Here is an 11,440-nt window from a genome sequence, read left to right on the forward strand (position 1 = left end):
ATAGGTGCCTGGTCCATCCAGGATCTATTGTTGAGAAACATGTTATCTAAGACAATGTTATGATGCTGTGGTGTTCATTCATTGTGTTGGTGTTTCCGGGTATTAACAGATGCTGTGTCTGTGCTGTTTTCTTACCAGTTTTACGTCGTTCAATTCAATACATTTCGGATGTTCACCCTGGCTCTGAGGGTTTATTGGATGCGAGGTTAACTACTCAGCTAGCGGTGCAATGCAACGCACAGCGAGGCCGAGACACACACAGACACGTGTGCACACACACAGACACGTGTGCACACACACAGACACGTGTGCACACACACAGACACGTGTGCACACACACAGACACGTGTGCACACACACAGACACGTGTGCACACACACAGACACGTGTGCACACACACAGACACGTGTGCACACACACAGACACGTGTGCACACACACAGACACGTGTGCACACACACATACACGTGTGCACACACACAGACACGTGACACTCCCTCTGGCCCTGCTCCCGTGCCTCCGCTGTGCTCCACATCACCAGCAACGCGTATAGGGAAGCCGTCTCCAGCCCTGACCCACGGTGATCCGAGGCATCAACATCCCCGTGGAACGACATCAAAAAATAACATAAACAACTACAGCAACAACAACTACAGCAACAGTGGTGGCAGAACCGACGATGGGTCTCTGTGTGAGTGTATAGGTCTCTGTAAGTCTATGGGTCTCTATGTGAGGCTATGGGTCTCTGTGTCATGATTCTATGCGTCTCTGTGTGTTGAGTCTATGGGTCTCTGTCTGAGTCAATGGGTCTCAGTGTGACGGAGTCTGTGTCCCTGTGAGTGAGTCTGTGGGTCTCTGTGTGAGTGAGTCTGGGTTTGTGTGTGTGTATGGGTCTCTGTGTGAGTCTATGGGTCCCTGTTCATGAGTCTGTGTCTCTGAGTGAGTATATGGGTCTGTGTGAGTGAGTCTGTGTCTCTGTGTGGTGAGTCAGGGTCTGAGTGAATCTATAAAAGTGCTAATGCATTAACTCTTTCAAGTTCACAGTGCAGCAGGCTTGGCACATTTTTGTTGATAGACAGAACGAGCACTACAGGATGATTTGTATTGAATAATACACAGCGAGTACTGGTCTGGTCACACACAAACTAACGTCAAATTCGTCTGAGTCGCTGTATGTGTATTGCTTTCTATAGACCCACTCTAAATAAACAGTAATACTCAAGACAATAACACGTGCTGTGTGATTTTTTTACCTTCAAAATTTTTATTGAACATTTTTATATTCTAATCAAACACGAGCAGCCCGCACGGCTTTTGTACCTGGCTGTCCGCCCCTCCCTCTCTCTCCAGCAATCCAGCCAGCAAAATGTATTTTCCTAATGTAGTTTGCTAGTATGATCTGAGTGACACGATAGCGTGATGACTCATCCCACTCATTTGTGTGGAATGCACACCCTGGGGTGAATGGTGGATTAGGACGGAGGGGGGGTTGTGACGTCAGCGACACGCAGGAACCCGGCTCAAAGCTGTGGGGTGCGGTGGTGACGTCATCCCACAGATGCGCGCCGTTGTGTATATAGGCCTTTTTCCAAAAAATAATATTAAGAATAATTCAGCCAATATATTTTCTTAAATAATAAATAAATGAAACCAACACTATCAAGCCACACCAAGCATCTGGAGGTCATATAAAGCATTAAACAACAAACTTCGGGGCAGAGAGGGGTTAGCGACTATCTGGGAAATCTCCAGGCTGGCAGATGACCATATGACATGACCTCCCCGGACGTTTTGGACAGTTCACAAACAAATCTCCAGAGCACAGAGCAGAGACAAACGGACGTTACAACTCGCGTTTTCTTTAACGGTAAAAAGTTGAACAAATCGACGTTATAGACTGCAGTCTATATTAGTGGCTTTATTATTACTTATTTTATTTCACCCTTATTCAACTCATTATTTTGTATTGTATGTTTCTATCCATGTAACTTCACCAAGAGAACCAAGGAATGTGAATTCTGGTAGTCAAGAAAGTGAGGGCTTGGATATATCTACAGCCTCGGGATATCAAAATATAACTCAAAATAAAACACCGATCCCTTGTGACACAGACTTATAACAAAGCTTGGCAAACCCTCGGAATAATGGTGGTAACAACGAGGGGCATTATGAATATTGGTTAAACATAAACCAAATAATAACCACGAGATATTTGACCGGGGGTAACTCATAAGAGATACAAGAAAATAGGTTAAACACACCAGACTAGATAATATGTATTCCATGAAATCAGAGCTCTCCCTGACCACCTTTGTCTTCCAACAATTTGACACAAACACATGGTGGCCATAAAATACGTATGAAGGGTGTCTGGCCTCGAGATAACAAACACTATTAAGGGGGGGGGGAATGCAAACAAGCATACACTTTGACGGAAAACAGCCCATCCGGGGTCATCAAGGGAAGAGGGGGGGGGGGCAATCAGGTGCGGCCGCGTAGAGAGGATTGTGACAGAGGGCATCTTTTTTTTTTATCTCGCAAGAGACGCGCAGAGGGGAGAAAATTTCACATTTAAGCACGGACACAGATCATGCAATTCAGTCTTGCAAAGGAGCAGGCTGAGGGGCTTGGCCTCGACATTAGCAATGGGTGTGGTGTCTCGCAGAGAAGAGGGGCGAGGTGATGCTCGGTGTTGAGTTCGGCATGGACCGACAGAGTATCTCTGAAAGTTATATTCTACATGTTTCCTGATGTTTTGAGTCTCTTGCAAAGCTTTCACAGTTGTTTAAGAGGTGTGCGAATACAATGTACAAGTTTTGAGTGTGAGTGCCAGCGGACGAGCAGCTGCAGCTCGAGTTGAACCGACGAGCAACGTCAAGCAATCAACCTCGAGAAAGGGCGGAAAGCGCCAAGCGTCGACCAAGCCAGCATCACAGAGAACCAGCTGCACGCGCAATTGTGCATCGCCAGAGAGCACGGGGCAGGAGAGAGCGCGTGCAACCAGCTCATCCAGCAGTGGAAGGTGTCTGTAGCTGCCAGCGGACGAGCGGCAAGAGCGATCGAGCATCTTCAAGGACAAGCATCGTGCCGACGCAGCTCATCCATCAGTGGAAGGAGCCGGCAGCTGCCAGCAGACACGCCCCGAGCGAGAGAGAGCAACGAAGCCGTTTGTATGACACGCCCACCCTCACACGCTCACTGCTCCGCAGGGAACAAACAAAATTTTTGGTACAAGGAATGCCCAATCTCGGTGTCTGCTTTACGCAAAGAATTGATCAAAGAAGACACACGCACACAACACGCATATCGGGATTAATAAGATTGCTCCAAAAAGTTATCTTTGTGTTTCAAGAAGGGTTGTCATTCCAAGGTGGTGCGTTAAATATAAACTGATCGTGAAAAGAATTACTGCCCATTGAGTTACGTGGATATGGTTGTTTAGAAGTATTTTAGTCATTCATTTTCATTAATTGCATAATCTTGCCAATGAATTAATTCACGTATACTTTTTCCTTCGGGAAATGTTTCTTTATTGCCGTTCGTATGAATATCGTCACATGCATGTTTAAGGACATTTTCCTATCGCCGTATATGCTCGCGTTACTCTGAGGAATTAATCGAATGTTCTGTTACCCAGTTAACAACGTAATCATTGAGGGTTAAATGTACGGATCAATGAGGAGAACACCTCCAGGGGTACTGTGTTGACAATTACAAGCATAAGAGTTCGCATATTAGAGTGTTATGTTTTTTTAAATTAAAGTTAAGTGGTGCCTTCCTAAGTTCATGCATAATACAGGTAGGAACAATGTTCCACACTGTCCACCAGGGATTTTTTTGTCTGTCTGTCTGACTGTCTGTCGTGTAACACGTTCCTTCGGAGTGGGCAGGTAGGAACTTGGTTGGACAGCGCATTCGTGGGATCCGTGTCACGCGGCGCAAGCTGCGTGGGGCGGCGCGTCACGTGGTGCTGAGCCCGCCCGAAGCGCTCTATGAAATACAAATCGAGGGCGTGGCTATGCACGACGGACAGACAAATAATCCCTGGTGGGCAGTGTGGAACTGTTGTTCCTACCTGCATTATGTGAATTCTTATCGACTACAACTTTGATTGTAGTGCTGTTCATTGCTGACCCTATGACATGTTGGTCTTCTGGATCTGTGCTCAGCAACCATAACGAATGAAAACAAGCCACGCATATTCCTTCGAGTAAAATTGTCCACTGGCAAAATATCACCTCGTGGAGATGCCAGGGATTGAACCCGGGGCCTCACACATGCTAAGCGTGCACTCTACCACTGATCTACATCGCTATGGTGGTTCTATCTGGGTGCAGTTCCACCTTGGTACGGGGTGAAACTTCGTCATCAGCTTCTTCCTCTCCCTTGTCACCCCACGCACTCTCCTGTTGGCCCTGGGCCCTGTACACATCGTGTTTGAACAGAGTCCAAGCAAAATGTATTTTTTTGAAAAAAATAACGAGAATACATGTGGATGGATCCTATAATGCTTTCCCAATTTATTTATTCTGGGAAATATTACTGGTAGGAACCTCCTGGTTACACCAGCCCACAGGGGATTATTGTGTCCGTCCATCCGTCGTGAATCCAAAAATGGGAGGGGTGGGGCTGGGTGGAGAGGGGAGGGTGGGGAGGGGCTGGGTGGGGAGGGTGGGGAGAGTGGGGAGGGGAGGGTGGGGCTGGATGGGGGGTGGGAGGGGTGGGGCTGGGTGGGGAGGAACTGGTCACCCCGTGGTGCCCTAATAAAACTCAACGTTTCACCTACTCACGCCGGCTTGTGCCCGCCCTCACAGTCGGCCATATTTGCGGAATACACCACGCCGCCGTTGACCCTGGCCATTGACTGAGCAACCCAACGTTCCTACCAGCTCCCTCCGCAGGAATGTGTTAAATTCGGAAATAAAAAAAAGTGTTTTGGATACTTTTAAGCACTTGTTTTCATCTCCAAATGTTTTAATAAACCATTTGATAACTGTGTGCATCGTTAATTATACAAATAGCAAGTTCCTGAAATCAACAGAAATTCATCCGAAGGTATCGTTCATTTAGGGAAATATTAACTAAAGTTAATGTGCACCCCTATTACAGGGACATTGACACTGCCAATTGATTTTGGAAATCAACCTTTGTTGGAAACAAATTAACTAAAAGGTTCCAACATGGAGATGCCAGGGATTGAACCCAGGGCCTCACACATGCAAAGCGTGCGCTCTACCACTGAGCTACATCCCCACCACACTGGGCCAGTCTGAACCCAGTAACGTGACCTCGTTGTGTAAGGGGGCTATCGGGGTCATGGCCTGAGTTGAAGACTCTACTCGGAAATCTCGCAGATCTGTTCCTTTTCCCGGTTGTTAAATAGCGGCACTTGGAAGCAAGCATTACCTGGGCTACTTCCGAGGACCATGAAAGTTCAAGTTAAAGTGCAAGTTCATTTATGAGGTCGCCCTGTGAGCCATTCGGCTCTTGAATCGGGTGCAACCGCAACAAACAAAAAACAAAAACATGAACAAGAATACATCTTATAGTGACTATGTGCAAACAGAAAATCCAAAAAAAAACAGCAAAATATTGCAGAAAAAGCACCGTACACCAACACTGTGTGCAAAAATTCCAGTGGGATGCAAGTCAAACAACAACAACCACAAGACAACTTAGATTAAGGCCATCAGTCTAACTCTGTACTACAACAAACAAACATGGCCAAACCAAAAAACTTTTCAAAAATCACCAAAATAAAACCATAAAAGCAATGAAACAGTGGTCATAGGAACTGTGACCGAATTTTCACAATAAACGACGTAAACAACATGTACTACCAAACTCTGCAGCCATAGCTGGCTGCATGAGTCACTCCACAACAGTAGGAGCATCAGTCGGAGTATCAACATTTTTCAATGCACCTTTAAGATCAGCACACTAAATCAAAACACAGATCATACTTTGCAGCGATCATCCGGAGCGAAACATTGTATTTTAGGCCACTAAATTGCAGTGGCAGCTAGGGGTGTACAACTCCTCTAGAGCAGTTTTGAGTGAAGATTTCATAGGTAGTGATTCAAGTTGCAGTTTATTGGTAATAGCATTCCAGACCCTGGGGGCATCAATAGCAAAGGCCCTTGCTCCAGTATTTGTATGGCAATAGGGAATGTGAAGCTGGTAAATGAGCCAAGACCTTAGGTCAAATTTGTTATTTGAAACAGAAAGTGACATCTCATGCACATTAGGGGTCATCACGAAGAACACACGGCTAGATGAATATGGCCCAGTGGCCTAATGGATAAGTCACCAGCTTCTGGTAATTGGGGGATTGTGGGTTTGAGTCCCATCTGGGTCTTTAGTGTTTTGTTAAAAATTCAACGATCATATTTCTTCTTCAAATCACAATTTGATTTCCCATTCAATTACCTAGGCATAATTTACCTCGACTCTTTTCAAGAAAATTTCCCAAGTATCCTGATATAATTCCACTCGTTGAGTTCTCCTTCAGCGATGAAGACTCCAGACTGATTTTCGCCTCACCCACTCCGTTCGACCACCACTCGGCAGGTCACAACACTTTTCTATCGGCTTCTTCCACGCACTGCTCGAATTTGGAAGTCAATGCGACGATTTCAAGTCTAAAAATCTTTCTAATTTCCATAAATATGTTAACTGCTATCGACTACAACTTTGGTTGTCATGCTGTTCATTGCTGACCGTATGACATGTTGGTCTTCTGGATCTGTGCTCAGAAACCATAACGAATGAAAACAAGCAGGCGTTTTTTGTCTAGGCCACACATATTCCTTTGAGTAAAACTGGCCACTGACAAAACATCACCTCGTGGAGATGCCGGGGATTGAAACGGAGGCCTCACACATGCGAAGCGTGCACTCTACCACTGAGCTACATCCCCATTCTAGTTCTACCTGGGTGCAGTTCCACCTCGGTACGGGGTGAAACTTCGTCATCAGCTTCTTCCTCTCCCTTGTCACCCCACTCACTCTGCTGTTGGCCCTGTACACATCGTGTTTGCACAGAGTCCAAGCAAAATGTATTTATTTGAAACAAAAAGAAATAACAAGAATAAATGTGGATGGATACTATATTGCTTTCCCAATTTATTTATTCTTGGATTTTTTTTATTCGGAAATAAAAGTGTATTGGATGCTTCTAAGCACTTGTTTTCATCTTCAAATGTTTAAGTAAACAATTTGATCACTGTGTGCATCGGTAATTATACAAACAGCAAGTTCTGGAAATCAAGACAAATTCATCCGAAGGTATCGTTCATATCGGGTAATATTTACGAGAGTTCACGTGCATCCCGATTACAGAGACATGGACACAGCCAATTAATTTTGGAAATCAACCTTTGTTGGAAACAAATTAACTAAAAGGTTCCAACATGGAGATACCGGGGATTGAACCCGGGCCCTCACACATGCAAAGCGTGCGCTCTCCCACTGAGCTACAATCCCACCACGCTGGCAGCCAGGCAGGTAGCCAACCCCCTTAACTATCGGCCCCTCCCCTTACCCCCCCTCCCTTAGGCCCCTCCCCCACCCCCATTCCCTTAGGCCCCTCCTTCCTCCCTTAGGCCCCTCCGCCCTCCCTTAGGCCCCTCCCTTGACCATCCCCCCCATATCCTTAGGCCCCTCCCCTGACCCCACCTCACTTAGGACCCTCCTCTGACCCTCCCCCCACTTAGAGGCCCCTCTCCTGACTCCCCCCTTCCTTAGGCCCCTCCCCTGACCCTCCTTCCTTAGGCCCCTCCCCTCTCCGTACCCAGCAGTAGGTCTCCACCAATCAAAGAGCTGTGTATATTATATATTTATTTATGCACGACAGACAGACAGACAAAAAATCCCTGGTGGGCAGTGTGGAACATTGTTCCTACCTGTATAATTAGTATTTATTTAATTTAAGTGATTGGCACACCTTTCCTATATTTCACACCCCAATCAGTTGTTTGGACTGTTAGTTATTGTAACTTTAAGACCCGTCCCTACTGGACATCTTTGTAAAAGAGCGTCATGACTCATTGGATTCCTCCAGTTAAAATAAAGATGCTGATTCAGATTCTATGTATGTTGAACTTATTTCGCACCGTGCATAGCCAACCGTGCTAATCAGAGGTGCTGTATGAGAACAACCTAAATACAGCAATCAGTTCTAAAGAAATTTGTTTTCAATGTATGTCAGATTCAGACACCGCAATTTCTGCCCTTCCAAAATGCTTGTCTGAAGCACAACTGGTTGCAGCTAAACCTGGGCAAGACAGAGTCCATGATAGTTGGCTCAGAGCAGCATCTGCGAGCGTGGCAGGGCCACATCGATCTTCCACTGATTAGCAGAGCTCGCTCTCTCCTTGTGTCCAAAGTACGCCACCTCGGAGTGCTGTTCAATCAGAGCTTGACCGTGCGCTCGCTGCTCATAGCTACGTTCAGAGTATATCTCTACCCCTACACATACTCCGAGGGTTAGGCTCGATCTTTTCTACCCCAGACATGTAATCATTAGTTCATGCGTTTGTCTCAACACGCCTGGATTATCTATGCAGAGCTTCCACTTGGATTGGTGCAAAGGCTCCAGTTAGTGCAGAATGCAGCTGCCCGGATGATCCGTCGGGTTAGCCGCTTTGAACACATTACGCCTTGCGCAGCTTGCAGCGGCTACCAGTCCACTTTCACGACGACAAACCCAGGAACCGTGGGGGGGGGGGGGTGCAGGAGGAGTGGGCTGTCGGGAGTTGTTTGTGGGAATCGTCGTTACGTCGCGTTGGACACCGCGACGGGTGGCCCTGGGTAGACGAGATTGCCCCCCAACACGTGGACACGACTGTAAGTTGGAGGTACAGACGCTGTCTCCACCCTTGCAGTATTGGGAGTTTGTTCAGGGCGATGTGTGTTTTCCGGTTCCGTCTGTAACACGGTGGTCGTTGTTTGTTTTATTCCACTAATTTATCTTAAATCTCCGCTTCGTTATTGTTCCCTGTGCTCACGTTGTCGTTTTTGTTATTTTGGAGATTCCCCCAGCCCTAGGTCACTCTTGCCAATGAGACTCCTGTCCCGGTCTCTCGAGTTCTACACCCGGTTACAGACTATACACTTGAACTCACTTGCTCAATCATTTACCCACTCACCTACCCTCTAGCTAATTAACTTCACCACTGACTCCACTCAGCCACTCACTCACCCACCATCTCACTCACGCAAACACACAATCCTTCACTCACTAATCTATTCACTCATGCACTCAATAATTTACCCACTCACCCTCTCACTAACTAAAACATTCCACCAATCCACTCACCCATGCACTCACTCACCCACCAACCATCTCCCCCGCATACTCACCCACTCAGCCACCATCTCATCCAATCAACCATGCACTCACTTAATTATTCAATCACCATCTCTGTCACGTATCTACTTACTCATCTTCTCACTCACCTAAGCACCCACTCCTCATTCCAATCACTATTATAAATGAGACTCCTATCCTGGTGTTTTGAGTTCTCGCCCTGGTTAAACACAATAAACAAAAATAACAGCCAGAACTACAAAGACGTTGCAAAGACGTTACCATGATGATGGTTGTAGTGTTAATAATGGTGAAATGGTGATGATGGTAGTGGTATAGATCAGTGACGTGTGGTGAGGTCAATGGCTGGGGAGGCACTGGCTAGTGTCAAAGACAGATTTGCACACTGAGGAGGGCGTGACCTTACGGAGGGGGCGTGGCCTCACTGAGGGGGCGTGTCCTCACTGAGGGGGGCGTGTTAGACACGTCCCCGTCAGTGAGGCAGATGTGATAGCTGCCTCCCCTGGTGCTTTTTCATTGCAGTTTCATTACGAGACCAGCGAGCCTAAATATATTTTTACACATACGTAAAATAAGTTACCAGGAGTATGAAATGCGAGAACATGAAATGAAGTCGTCAACAAACATTACATTGGTGACATACTGAGATAACAACAGGCACACGCTTATTGCCCAAGCTCCATCCAGTTACTGAGGGGTTGCGCAATCAGAGGGAGGCTGAACTCGTCGCTGCCTCACCTCTCGTCTCTTCCTGTACTTACAGCGGAGCTCCGCAAATTTGGCAATTTTGACTATAAAAATTCTTGGAATCGTACATAAATGACATTTATAACAGATCAGTGGAAAAATCTTAACATTTATTTTATTATTATTATCTTTTTAACTTTTCGTTACAGCTATTTTCATTGGAGTATGAAAGTTGAGGCTCTGCCTCCCCTGCCTCCCCTGACCGCACGTCCCTGGTATAGATCATGCTAGTAATGATGGTAGTGATGATGATGGTGGTGATGGTTGTGATCATTATAGTAAGAATGGTGATAATCGTGGTAGTGATGTGGGTGGTGATGATGCTGACTGTGATGATAATGATTGTGGTGAGGGTGATGGTGGAAATTAAACTGATGATGATTTTCACGGTGAGGATGATAGGGATGATGATGGTGGTGATGATGGTTGTGATAGTAGTTATGATTATGGCAGTTTTTGTGGTGTTGATGATCGTAATGATCGTGATGATTGTGATGATTGTGATGGTGGTGGTAAGAATGGGAATGATAATAATGATGGTGGTGATAAAGGTGGTGGCGTTAGTCGTGGTATTGATGATGATAAGCTTGATAGTGGTGGTGGTGATGATGCTGATAGTAGTTTTTGACGGTGGTGATGATGTTGATGGTGGTGATGATGGTTATGGTGATGATGATTTTGGTGATGATGATGATAGTAGTGATGATGGGGATAATTATATTATTGGTTCTTTCGTTAAAGTCACGTAGAAGGGAAATAATAAAATAATAAAAATTAAACATAATAAAATTAAATGTTGTTGATGATGATGTTGCTGATGATGGTGGTGATGGTGGTGATCGTGGTGATGATAGTGAAGGTATTGTTGGTGATGGTGATTATGATGGTTTTGGTGATATTGATAGTAATGATGATGGTGATGATGGGGTGATGATGATGGTGATGATGGTGAATCGCAGGGATGAGGAGGCGTGGTGAACCATACGCGCACTGCAGAAGAAGGAGCGTCCACATGAACCTGCGATTTGTACTGCACCGGCGACGTCGCTCACACACGCCAACCTGAACCTCACCCTCCCACCTCACCCTACCCCTCCATGCTCTCCTAACCCTTCCCTCAATTTTTACCTCACCCTCCCATCACCTCATCCTCTCCCTACCCTCTCCTTCGCATCCTCTCATCTCCTCACCCTCTCCTCACCTTTCACCCTCACCATCACCCTCCACGTTCACCCGTCACCTTCCCCTCCATTCTCGCCTCAACCTCATGCCTACCTCACCCGCCGTTCCACCTTCCCCTCACCTCACCCTCTCCTCACCATCCCCCCTCTCCTCTGTTTCTTGAGTTTCTGTCTCGTGCATCC

At 46.2% G+C, this 11,440-nt stretch overlaps 2 non-coding genes across 2 annotated transcripts; both read right to left on the reverse strand.

Annotated features, from left to right (window-relative positions):
- Positions 1-5,180: 5,180 nt before the first annotated feature.
- On the reverse strand, positions 5,181-5,252 carry TRNAA-UGC (transfer RNA alanine (anticodon UGC)). The gene has a single exon. It is a non-coding gene; the product is annotated as a tRNA-Ala (tRNA).
- Positions 5,253-7,411: 2,159 nt separating this feature from the next.
- Positions 7,412-7,483, reverse strand: TRNAA-UGC (transfer RNA alanine (anticodon UGC)). The gene has a single exon. It is a non-coding gene; the product is annotated as a tRNA-Ala (tRNA).
- Between the last annotated feature and the right edge of the window lie 3,957 nt (positions 7,484-11,440).

The sequence above is a fragment of the Lethenteron reissneri genome, unplaced genomic scaffold, assembly GCF_015708825.2.
Source record: "Lethenteron reissneri isolate LAM-NWPU_2019-01 unplaced genomic scaffold, ASM1570882v1 scaffold_1640, whole genome shotgun sequence".
Taxonomy (NCBI): Eukaryota; Metazoa; Chordata; class Hyperoartia; order Petromyzontiformes; family Petromyzontidae; genus Lethenteron; species Lethenteron reissneri.